Below are 13,931 nucleotides of genomic sequence, written 5' to 3'. Positions count from 1 at the left end.
ATGATGGTACTTTTTTTTTCTAAATACAGTTTAAATTAGCAAATAGAGCCATTTCATACAATTTAATAATAAAATATTTCACTAATATTCCAATGAGTATACGCCATGTTACGTATACGCCATGTAGGTCTCTACAAAATAAAGAATAAATATGAGAAAATTCCAAAAAAAAGTTTACAGTTATTTGCTAACAGTCTGCTTTTTAAATAAAGAACCGTTATATATTTACTATGCAAATATTCAATAATCTATAATTCCTGTCTGGTGATTTATTGTATTGCGATATCGTTATAAATACATAATAAAGGCGAGTTTTGCTTTAGTGACAGTGTTTGTGAATGCAAGTATATTTTCATTCAGTCATCGATTCCTCTTATTTATTTTGAGTAAATAGACACAAATCTGTAATAAAACAAGTAAGGAAAGGCTAAGTTCAGGTGCAACCGAACATTTTATACTCTCGCAATTTATTGATATAGTTTTATTAAGGGGTTAGGGGTAGTCAAAGACTCGAATAAATTAGAACTTTCAGTAATTTTTTTTGCTGTTAAATCATGTTATTTCACAAAAGTAATATTCGGGTTGATCTTAAAAAATCGAAATTAAAAAAAATCCTTCGATCAGGCCTGAGTTAATTATGTATTCTAAAAGCTGTATGAATTTCATCAAAATCTACTGAGCTGTTTTTGAGTTACATAGTTTTGAGGAAAACGCATTTAAAGTTACACCCGAGCGTTTTGGAGCGCCCGAGCGATCTTTATTATCGGATCAACTTAAATAAAAAAAATTAAATTTTCAGAGAATATTTGTAAGATATTACACTTAACAAAAATGCAAAAAAAAAAAAAAATTTTAATCCTGACTACCCCTAACCACACAATTTGACCAATATATTCGGCATAAAGTCCAATAACGAAAATCATATATGTATATATGAGTGCTGAAGTAATTCCTAAACCGATTTCACTCATTTTCACCACCAAGGTAAGCTGTATGCTAGACTACTCATGCTCACTTAATTTTGCTCAGATATCGCACATATTAACCGATTTATAAGCTATTAAGCCTATCGTATTTTTGAAAACCCTGCAATTAGGTATAAGGGATCTATGTTAGAAGTTATTACCCGATTTTAGCCATTTTTGGTACAGAGACCCACTAATAGAAGAAAAAGATTTCCTCTGAATTGAATTAAAATAACTGAGAGATTTACCGATATTTTCGATGAAAAATTACTCATAGGCACTGAGTTCTTCATGTTCGATATCCGGGGTCTTGAAAAGTTATAGTCCAGATTTCGACAATTTTTCCTCAAGTGGTGCCATACTTCAAATACAGTATATGTGTAAGGTCAAAATTTAGTTATATGGAAAGTTGGCGCTGTTGTCAACGGATTTCGCCCATTTTTCATACGTGTTATCAGGATGTCAAGAAAACATTATGTACTGAATTTCATTGAAATCGTTTGAATAGTATCTGAGACTTGGTTTTTGACCCATAACCTATTTGGAGGCGGACCCACATCTAAATATTCCCCTTCCTAGTGCGATCTTTTGTACATAATTTTATTTTTATAACTTTATTTACGGTTTAGTTATGACACCCTATATCTAACTCGTTTTGTTTATTGACTCACAAACAACCGTTATGTAAACAAAACTATAATACTCTTTTAGCAACTTTGTTACCATGCAACATTGTTGCGAGAATATAAAAAATAAAATTATGGTTCCATGAATATAAGTTACGTATACGCCATGTACACCCTGACCAACGCAGTGTATATGGAAATTATTTTGACTAATAAATAATAGTCTTACAATGTTTTTTTGCTAGTATTTACTTAGTTTATACAGCAGTTCCGTTCGAACATTGCCCTCCCATATTTCATTAATTATAGCTCACTTTTTATATTCCACTTTTAAAATTTCATAGCGCTACAATTAATAATACGCGTTATCAACTCGCTGCGTTATTAGTCACGTATCAAGAGCTATTTAGCTAAGCACTGCAACGCTTATATATACATACATACTATCTAGCAAAGCAAATACCACGCCTCGCAAAGAGCTATCTCTGGACAAAAGGAATGCAGCATTTTTATAGCTTGCAGCGAAAAGCAAACGCGTGAAAGCGAAATAATTTTTATTTTCTCTGCCAAACACAACTGTGACTATATGTTGACATAAATATATATTTCATTTATATGCAGTGTTTAGTTGTTTGGATTTCTTAAGAGAATGGTAGCCACAGTATATGGATATGGACATACATACAATCAAATCAACTCTGCCTCTTTATATTAATGATTGTGCTTTTTATGCAGTTCAACTGACATATGTATGTATATATAATGCTGTTTATGCGTCCTCACTCATTTGTCTTGCCACGACCCTATTTCAATTCGCTTATTATGCTGACAGGTCATGAAGACAATCATTTCTGTTGAGTCAATATAAATAAAAGTGTGTGCGTGAGTAGCCACTTTGTTGGTAAATACATGATTAATGATGGCCATTTTGCCCACACTAATATGCCATAAAAGACCTGCTGACTAGTTGCTCTGTAGGCAATGCGGCTTCTGGCAGATTCTAGTGTCATATTAGCGGCGCATAAAGGCTCGCTACAATCTCATCAGCGTGAATGTCGGTATTTTATGAAAATCCACAACATTATGAGGTATTTACAGGATTTCTTTGTTACAACAAAATATATTTCTTCACTCATTTCTGTTGCTTGGTTTCCTTCAATTTAGCGCAGACTCAAAGGAACGGCGAAGTCCCACAAGTATCAGCTGTGTTATATAATTTCTTGTTATTAGCCTCTATGCACTTTAATGTAATTTGTAGGAAAATTTGTGAAAAAATATTTACCAAACAGAATTAATAATATTTATTTTTTACTTCAATTTCTACAGAAATGATTTCGATTACTTGTATGGCGCGTAACTACAAGCCTTAAGTAGCCTCATTAATTTACTAAACCATTTAACGTATCACCAAAATGTGATTTATGTGTTTCCCTTTTTCACATTTTCTTATCTGAAATGTCACGGTGGCTTTGCGTTGGCGCGTTTACCCAAAGGTTCTTTCGTTATTGCTATTCCCATCAGGTTTGCGCATCAGCTTTAAGTCAAAACGTTGAAAAATGTGTGTAATGTGCTCACCTTTTCGCTTCCTACTCCTACTCCTACGCCCACTTCCGTTTTTCGGGTTGCTCCCACAGTGTATAAATGATTAGCGAGATTATTTATATTTTACGGTAAACGCGGATTGGAGAAAAGGATTGTTTACAACTTTCGCAGCGGATAAATACATGCAAGTGGAAAAATTCTTGGAATATTTGTTGCATTTAGGTCATTTATGGTATATGAAACGATAATATGAAATCGATATTAATGAGCATATAAATTAAATCTAAAAAGTAGCATTATTGAGGTTGGGGCTACACCAAGCGTATTGGGAAAAATTAGGTACAAAAGAAATGAGAAAGAGTTAGGATCGCATACAACCGAACATTTTATACTCCAGCAATTTACATGTTTAATATTATTAAGATTACACACAACTCAAATTCGAATATAGGATTCGGCATAATGGCCACTAGAATAATGAAAATCATTATATATCGTATATGGGGTATACTGGTATAATTTCTGTACAGATTTCAACAATTTTTGCCACCAAGTTACATTATATCCAAGATTATATGTTCAACTAATTTTGACATATCTCACATATTAACCGATAAAGTCCGTCGGATGTTTGAAAAACTGTACTTCAGGTATATTGAGGCTAGACGAACCCTATTTACCTCATAGTTGGAGGCAGAGTATTTTAAGAAATCATCTTCTCTGAATTTCTTGAAAATATCTGAGAGATTTACCTATAATCACAAACACTCAGGTCCTCACTCAGGTCATATATAGTTATAATCCTATTGGGGGGATTTTTAGACGGGCTTAATTTATATATTGTAAAATGAACGAATCAGATGGACTTCAAAATTGTATTATAAGGAAAGTAAGCGTGGTTGTGAGCCGATATCAAGCATTTTCAAACTGTGGTATTCGGATGTTAAGAAAAGTTTACAAACTGAATTCCTCTGAAATTGATCGAGTAGTTCTTGAGATATGGTTTTCGACCCATAAGCTGACAATGCCACGCCTATACCATACTCTATACCAGTCTGAGTGCAGACCTGTACCATCTATATTTTAAAATTTCTGGCGTTTTGATTATATAATAAAGTAAAAAAATATAAAGATATATCAAAGTTCTGACCTTTTCCAAACTTTGATAAAATGAAATATGTGATATATATGTATATTTTGCAATAATGTTGACTTATATCCAGGGCCACATATTGAGGACCACAATAGGTCCGTGAATGTATTATTGAACGCTTTTTACGAGGGTGAATTGTAACTCAGTAAAGACAAAGGGTTCCTGCTGGAGGGATCATAGAAAAGGGGACTGTCAGTTATCACTGAAGTGGATTTACCAAGCCAAGTCATGTTTTAGTTATGAGCTCAGTCGTTAGAGAATCGGTAGTAATGATTCATTTAGCATAGACAACGAAATTTTTTTATCCATTCTCGTTATGAAGTTTTACGAACTTTTAAACTTATTTTGGAACCAGCTCAAAAATCTTCCGGGACTATCCCTTTTACAGCATTTACTATTACTGTTTTCCATTATAAGTTTTGTATTAGCGCAAAAAAGGGATTATTAAAGACTAGCTTATATACGTACGTATGCCAATAGATTTCGCTTAATATTAGCTAATTGCAACTCAGTGCTTCAGGTTTCTGGGAACTCTACTCAGATTTTCATAAAGCCTTCCTGATTTAATTTCTATCCGCAAACGCTAATTAATAAGCATACATATATTAGCTGTAAACTATTAGTTTTAGCCCCATTAGCAGGTTTGTAACTCTTCCACGCTTACTTACCACAGTTTACATTTATTTAAATAAGCTTTAACCTACTTAAATGTTATTATAAGCAAAATATATGTTTGCTGTCAACTTTTTATAGCTTAAAATAGGCGAATAGAGCAAGTAAAAATAATCACTTAAGAAATGAAAACACACAGGATGGTTGCAAAAAGCGCATTATAGCATCCACCATAGTTGCCACTTAGTGAGCTGCGTATTTTAAATGCTTTGAATTATCCGCTTTAAATCATAATGAAGCGCAGTTTTAACCATCGGATGTACCTATCTGCTTGCTCCTATTTATTGCGGATGTTAGTAAACAAAGTGCATACGTGATTATCTGTAGAATTACAGACTAAAAGCTTGTTAAAAAGGTTTGAAATAATAGTGTTGCACTTAATGTTGATGCCTGCATATTTAGAGGGTGTCTTTTTTTGTAGATGAAGCAATTTTTCATTAAATTTTTTTCATCGTGACAAACTTTATCCAATCGTTCAACCGTCCAACCGTTTGCTGATTTCCAAGTTGTCATCCGTAACTGATTTATCAGCTTAGATCAAAGTAGTGTAATGCAATTTTATTTAATGTCAAAAACATGTGTTCAATTTGACAGCTGGTTTGACTGTTAGAATATTCTATACCTCCAAATATCTACCCTATATCAAAAATATTGTATTATACTTGTAGTAACTGAAAATTTACTACCACAAAGCTGTTAAATTTAAAAACTTTGATGAAGTATTATACAATTGAACGAAGCATTTTCCAACATTTTATTAAATCTGTATATTTCTAAGATCTTAAATAGCTACTTAATAATAATTGTTTAAGTCATAAGGTTGAAGTACTACTTGTCAACGTTGCATATTCCGTGGTCAATTTCAGCATCCCACATAGTAAATCCATAGCAACACGAAGCAGAGCACACACAAAAGAAGAAGCACTTTAAGTCAAACTAAAGCAAACGTTTTTTTTATTCTCTCTTCTCTTTCATCAGCTTTTACTTCCTCTTTCGTATGCTACGAACCGAAATTTAATATACTTCAACATTTTTTATACTCTCGCAACATGTTGCACAGAGTATTATAGTTTTGTTCACATAACGGTTGTTTGTGTCGCCAAGAAATAAGAGAGTTAGATATGGGGTTATATATACATATATAAATGATCAGGATGACGAGTGGAGTTGAAATCCGGATGTCTGTCCGTCCGTCTGTCCCTCCGTCCGCCCGTCCGTGCAAGCGATAACTTGAGTAAAAATTGAGATATCTTAATGAAACTTGGAACACGTGTTCCTTGGCACCATAAGAAAGTTCAGTTGGAAGATGGGCAAAATCGGTCCACTGCCACGCCCACAAAATGACGAAAACCAAAAACACATAAAGTGTCATAACTAAGCCATAAATAAAGTTATAACAGCAAATAAAACTGTTTGGGATAAAAGATCGCACTAGGAAGGGGCATATTTGGATGTAATTTCTTTGGGGATGTGGGCAAGGCCCCACCCCCAAATCGGTTATTTGTATATATCTCGCAAACCAATGAAGCTATATAAACCAAACTTTCTGCAATCGATTCTCTTACGTACCCCACCAAACACTATGAAAATAGTTGAAATCGGATAATAACCACGCCCACCTCCCATACAAAAGTTAGGTTGAAAATTACTAAAAGTGGGTTAACTCACTAACGAAAAACGTCAGAAACACTAAATTTTACAGAAGAAATGGCAGATAGAAGCTGCACTCAGATTTTTTTATAAAACGGAAAATGGGCGTGGCATCGCCTACTTATGGGTCAAAAACCATATCTCAGGAACTACTCGACCGATTTCAATGAAACTTGGTTTGTAATAATTTCCTTACATCCCAATGATATGTTGTGAAAATAGGCCAAATCGCTTCACAACCACGCCTACTTCCTATATACCAGAACTTTGAAGACAATCTGAATCGTTTACTTTACAATATATAAAGTAAGCACGAATGAAGATATCGGTGCAGAACTTTGCACAAATACTACGTTTATAGTGTGGCAGCCCCATTCTAAAAATCGCCAAAATCGGATCATAGGTTTTCAAGGTCCCATATATCGAACATGAGGACCTCATTGCTTCTAGCCTAATATTAGGGTTTCCTACTTTCAATGGACTTTATACAATATATATGACGAATATGTGGGTCAAATTGTGTATTATATAATATAAATAAAGTTAAATAAATAAATTGCGAGAGTATAAAATGTTCGGTTACACCCGAACTTAGCCCTTCCTTACTTGTTTTTTATCAAATTCTCTGCTCTTCAACATTTTATACGACACGTCCACTGCTAAAAGCAATTTGTATGCTGTGTAATAGGGAAATATTTGCTTTAGTCAGCATTCGCTGCTTACTATCTGCTTTAAAATAAGCTTATATCCTACTTTGCTTAGTGTATTTAAGCTTTTGCAAAATGGCTATCAAGTAGTCAGAAGTCAAAAAGAAAGCAGCAGCACTAATTTGAATTTTCGTGTATTTGCTTGCCTTCGACCATTTGCTTTGTAGCTGAATGCGCCTTACAAAAAGTACTCGCAATAAAAGGAATTAAAGCTTAAATGAATGAATAGTATTTGGACACGGAGTGACTGTCGGCAGGCGATACTTGTTATACTTGCTTGTGTGGGCTTCCAGTTGGATTGTCTGCAAATCATTTGTGAAAGCGAAAGAGAGAAAAAAGCCCTCAGCAAAATTTTGAATAATTAGTTTAACAAGAATTGCTACAGGGTACAACTGTTACAGCGTCAATATGGTTTGATATGAAATTTATTGTTAAATTTGTAATATTCACATTCGACACTGTTTGCTAGAGTGACGTCACTAAATAGCTTATACTATCAGTATGGAATTTCTAATTCACAACTCTTTTTAAACTGCTACTGTGACCGTTGAATTTCCATGTCAAATAGGTTTGATAACAAAACCCTTTTCGAAAAGTTGTTGAAAAGCTCAATGTGCAAATCCCAAATAAACATAATCTCTTCAAAGATTCCATCACCGAAACACAAATATCTTCATAGTAGAGTGTACTAAGTGTAAGTCTCATGTTTAACAGATAAAATTGCTATAAGAACTAATAAGCCAGCGCTAAAACCATGTACTACTTGACACCCATGTGGCACTCTAAAATATTAAACACCTCCAATACTGGAATTATTTACACCCGAAAACGTTTCAGCTTCCTACCATATTCGACATGGAGATCAATCAAGCTTTTCGGCTCTGCTGAGCGATAACCCTAATCACTGTGAAAGCAACAAGTGTCCGAAATTTCGAACTTTCGTTCCGCCTATTTATTTACCAACATATAAATAAATTGCATTTCAATATCTGATTAAAAAGAGCTCGCCTTCGCAATAAATCTTCACATAAATCATTGAGGCATTAGGAAAAAATTTGTATAATGGGATTTTTTTGATTTCTATGCAAATATGTATTGTATTAACACGGTGATAGGCTTCGCTAATGGCCCATACCCAGTAAGCAATATTAGAAATTAGTTTTTCGATCAATTTATCGGATAGTTATTTATTAAGTGTTGTAAGAGTAGAGAGTATGACAGAACTGAATGTATATCGAAGCTGACAGTTGTCGATTGATCAGTCCTCAGAGAGTGCCAAGTGGAATATAGCAATGTAATGAGGCATCTACATACTCTCTTGTATTGAGCTCAACTGAGCAAATATGACATTGCTCTCACAAGCGTTACAAGAGCGTAGAGTACGAACTAAACGAGCAGTTAAGTGGCGAAACGAAGACGACTATACTGTTTAATATTGATGCAGGTCAAGCCAGTGTTCTCAAATTTAGAATCTGAAGGGTTCTTGATATTACCGATTGAAGAAAATATATATATTTTGTATAAATAATTTTATTTAAGAACTCTTTATCAAATCCATTTTATACAATTCGTACTGTCACCTATTGATTGCTCGTTGGGTAAGCACGAAAAAATAAGTATATGCCCGAAATTTTCGGCAGCAAATAAACCTTGAAGACGTAAATAAATACAATACATAAATAACATTTACATGCTCAAACCGAATACAAATAAACATAATATATTAGATATTAAATAGCTCATATTAATAGTAAAAAAAAAGAGTAGAAATGTGATTATTGTGAATTAGCTGTAGTGGCATAAAAAATGTAATGAATAGAACGGCATATCAATTCACTAGAGAGTGTATAGAGATTATCCACGGTCAGTAAATTCAAATACTCGCAAAAATATACACATGTATACTCGTATGTTGAACTATCCCTAAGAAAATAATATATAAATGTAATCGATAATACGTTAACAACTGAGCAGTCCAAAGGTTGTCAAGGAAGTCATGTGCACTTGAGAAACTAAATAAACAAATAACAACAAACTCGTATATAAGTTATTGAGCCTTTGCCGCTTTTACTCGCAAAGAAAAATGTATAACCTTTGCCATAGTTTGGGAACGGTATGCTTGAATTGCTATGCTTTGCCTGTAATTCAACACACGATATGAAGACTGTTAGAAAAAAGTATGTATTATTATATATAAAACGTGTATGTAATAAAATAAACAAGCGTTGAGGCATAAATAATCTTAAATGGAAGTAATGCACACAAATTCAAAGATGAATGTTTGTGAAGTGTAAAAAAACATGATAACGAAACTTAAATTTCATTATAAAAATTGGAGAGACCAAAAAAGTACGAGCGAGAGAGAGGTAAATAATATTATTGTATATGAGTGCGGATAGTTAGTAAAAAGGAAAAGCAAGTGAAAATTCTACAAGGATATTCAATAACTGAGAACGTAGCTTTGCGCCTCTTTTAGTCTTTGAGGCTGCACTGGGAAATACAAACAGTACAGGGTAGGGTTAGATGAATGCTAAGTATCAGAACATGAAACATTAAAGATTCTTTTAAAATTTTGTAAGTTTACAGTTAGCATAAGTTTTTATACAATTTGAGAATCGATAACTGGCGCCATATTCGATATTGTTATCGAAAACATTATGTTCCGATTAACACTTTCTGTTGGGAACTTTCGCTATGTGACGCATTCTGTATACATATTTTATTTATTCTCCGATATTGTTCATATTGTAGATTCAGCATATTCAAAAGAAGTGAAGATCAAAATATTTTAACGAGTTCGACATTTTGCGCTGTAGCGACTATAAAAAACAATAATAATATTCAAAGAATATTTGAGAAGATAATATCCAAGCATGCTTGTTCATGAAAACCTCTGCCTTAAATAAGTTTGTCACACCTGATAATCGATGACTCTAAAAAAATCCATAATTTCTTACTTAAAATGAATATCACAAAGGCTATACAATTAAATGGCTTAAATTGCAAAGAAAAAAATAATATTTGTGGTTAAGTACATTATTATATAGTACTAGCAGACCCGGCCACACGTTTTTGTGGCTAAGGTATACATTAAATTAAGTTGGTCCAATCTTGGCTTCGGCGACGATATTGATTACTCGAGGTTGATTTATGTTACGCAGCATGATTACAACTCACACTACTTTTAATTGCAAAGTACAGGCAATTTGAAATAGTTTGGGATAATTGACTACGTCATCCTGGTTTGTAGCTGTGTCAACTCTCTTGGACCAAAATTCTAAATTGTCGCATTAAGATCATCGATATCTTTGTTTTTATCACCAATATAGGTCATTCAATCAGTCATTTATGGTTATCATATTGAGGTTTCATGTCAGGAAAACTTCCCTTTCGAGTCAATGAAGTGACAGGAATCTGTTGGAAATGCTATTAGTCCATAGAGGTGTCAACTGTCAACTACTTCTACAATCGCAATTTGATATTGTTGCAAAAACACTCATATGTTAGTTGTTAACTGGCGATTCTTTATATGTCGCTACAAATTAAATAATTTTAGGCATGCGATTAGCCCGTCAGTAACAGTTGATCCAGGAATAATTGGAAGAGTATGGCGTAAATCACCTGCTAACAGAACCCTGGCTCCACCAAAAACGTTCATCGACAATCAAGATCTTTTAAAGTCCTGTGCAATACCTCCAGCGACTTCTTGAATATTTGGAAAATCTTCGTTATAGCTCTATTTTTGACGATTTTGCCGACTGGTGTTTCGTTCATTTGCAATTTAGGAGTAATTTCAAGGCCGAATGTGCCGTTTGTTTGCCTACTAACAGGTGCCAAGTTGCCCCTATTCTCGTTAACCTTGGTGGTGAAAATGAGTGAAATTGGTTCTGGAATTACATCAGCCCCCATATACTATATATGATGATTTTCTATTGGACTTTATGTCGAATATATAGGTCAAATTGTGTGTTATCTTAATAAAATTACATAAATAAATTGCGAGAGTATAAAATGTTCGGTTGGGCCCGAACTTAGTCTTTCCTTATTTGTTACAAATTGTTTTGGGCTATCGACACAACCTTGTACAATTGAACTATAACAAAAATATTTTAACAAAGCAACAATGATAACCTTCAAAATATAATTTTTTTGTTTTCTCTTTTTATATTTTTCTTGTCAACTCGAATAAAATTCTCTTATTATTATCTTCCTCGCAATTTTTTTCATATTTACTCACTTTCTAATCTTTTTCTGGCCTTCCACGAATATTTCAAGATTAAAATTAGCCAGATCGGTTTGGCCGTTCCCGTTTTTTTGCGGCACAAACAAACAGCAATTCATTTTTATATTACATTATTATCAAGCGACAATTTTTTTTAATTCCGCACAGGACCATTCAGTAGGGAATCGACCGCGCGAGTGATTTTAACCCCCCTCCCGTACTACCCGAGTGACGCCTACAACTCTACAACGCATAGTTAGCGGCTTTTCAAAATTTTTAACTCGTAATATCTTTTGAATGGAATGCCAGGTTTTGAAGCGATGTTAAATAATAAATCATTTATTTCGATAAGGATTAATACTAAGGTATAAATAAAGAGCCTATTCAAGTAGTGGTATTTTAATTAATTTTTTTATATAAAATCGCTTATTGTGACAAAACTATAATAGTTACAGATATGATGTCGCGACGTTTTATGTAGATATTGATAAGTTCTACAAAATTGTAGTACATCACTTTGTTATTTCTTCAATCGTTTTCGCAGCATTCGCGATTAAAGAAAGTTTTTTGGTATTTTTTTACATTATAGGAGTTTTGGTAAGGAACCCTATTTTTTTTTTTAATTAAATATAGCCTATGTCACTCAGGGATAGTATAGCTTTCCAACGGTGAAAGAATTTTTCAAATCGGTTCAGTCAAACAAACAAAAAAACAAACCTTTCCTCTTTATAATATTAGTATAGATTATGCAATTATAATATGAAGAAAAAATAATAAAACAATTAATTGCGTAATTATGCAATCAGATGCGTGTACTTATGAAACACTTCACTCCACTTTTCCACTTTCTGCACATATCATTTATGGCTGTTTAAATTCTCTCCCCTTAATGGTGAACCACATAATTTTCGAAATATTTTTTAATATGAGCACAGGTAATTTCGCAAACTTTTCAGCCAGTACTTATGTACATTACTGCCAACACACATATATATTCATATGTTTGTAATTCACAGCTGTGTGTTGTACGCAGGCACCTTATGCAAACAACAACAACAATATAAACATGTTATGTTTGAGCACACATGTATGTTTAAAAGTTGATTTTGATGACTGGCGTGGAAATTCAAAATATTTTGTTTCCTCCGTGTAATTTGCAATTTTGCGCAACAGGCCGAATTCCACATAAGTGTGTGTGCACTCACTTGAAAATCGACCCCAACCACACTTTAACGGCAATTTATAATGCACGTCTGTGTGGGTGGAAAATGTGCTTCTCTCACTGACTTTCCAAGCATATTTACTTCCATATTAATGTATATTAAGGTGTTTGAATTATTTATGTAATCATTTTTCGCAACTTCACCTAATTTATGACACCAGAAATATCTCAATGAAAGTAATGCTTAAAATATATGTTAAGTGTTGGCCTGAAAAGAATAAATTTTCTTGCTATGTCCCAACTTTAACATTTCTACTGTGTACATAGCTTAAGTTCTTCATATAAGTTTACCAGCAATGATTCCGACGTAACAACAGCATTGTGTAAAATAATAATATCCTATTAAATTCATCACTTGACAGCGAACGAACTGTTCTTACATGCACAACAGAGAGTATGAGCATGAAATATGTCAGAAAGTTGTCTACACGTCATTACATGTTCAACAGAAAATTCTTAAAAAGCCACAGAGTATTAATTATAAATTGAATTTAAGGCTTTCAACAGAAACACAGTTAATTTTCGATTTGATGCAAACACAATCCACTTACACAGAAGTACATACACACGTTTGAGCTTACTACATATACATTTTACTTTGTATAATTAAACCATTATATGCATATTCAAGTGTTCAAATTGGAAGGGTGTTAAAGCTTCACAGCCTCAGAAACTCAGAAATTTTCATATATTCATTATTTTAATTTTGTTAACTTCTAATTAATCACTTACAGGAAAATAAATTTAAGACAATATTTCTTCCAATCAGTCCGAAGAGGTTCTGACAAGTACATGTCATTCATATACTCTTTACAATTTTTCCACTTTTTACTGCACAACTTTCAGAACCAGGTTTAGAACCATGAAAATATCGTATTAATGACTTTTCTTCAATTCTGACACCTTGGAACAAACCATAATCCTTAGTTGAAAAAAAAATTTACTCAAATAACTTCCATGACATCATGACAATTCATACATATACCCACATCACAAACTTTTTAAACGCACTTACTGACTAACTTCACTGACACTGTCACTATAAACTTCTAAAACACTTTAGAATACTTCGAAATAGTTATGGTTGTGTTCCGATATAGCTTGTTTCAAACCGTACTAAAAATACGATATCGAATTCGCTTAAATTGAACAAAGAATATACAAAATAAAAA

The sequence above is a fragment of the Zeugodacus cucurbitae genome, chromosome 4 (genome assembly GCF_028554725.1).
Source record: "Zeugodacus cucurbitae isolate PBARC_wt_2022May chromosome 4, idZeuCucr1.2, whole genome shotgun sequence".
Lineage (NCBI taxonomy): Eukaryota > Metazoa > Arthropoda > Insecta > Diptera > Tephritidae > Zeugodacus > Zeugodacus cucurbitae.
The sequence above is the reverse complement of the archived record's forward strand: the minus strand, read 5'-3'. Positions refer to the sequence as shown.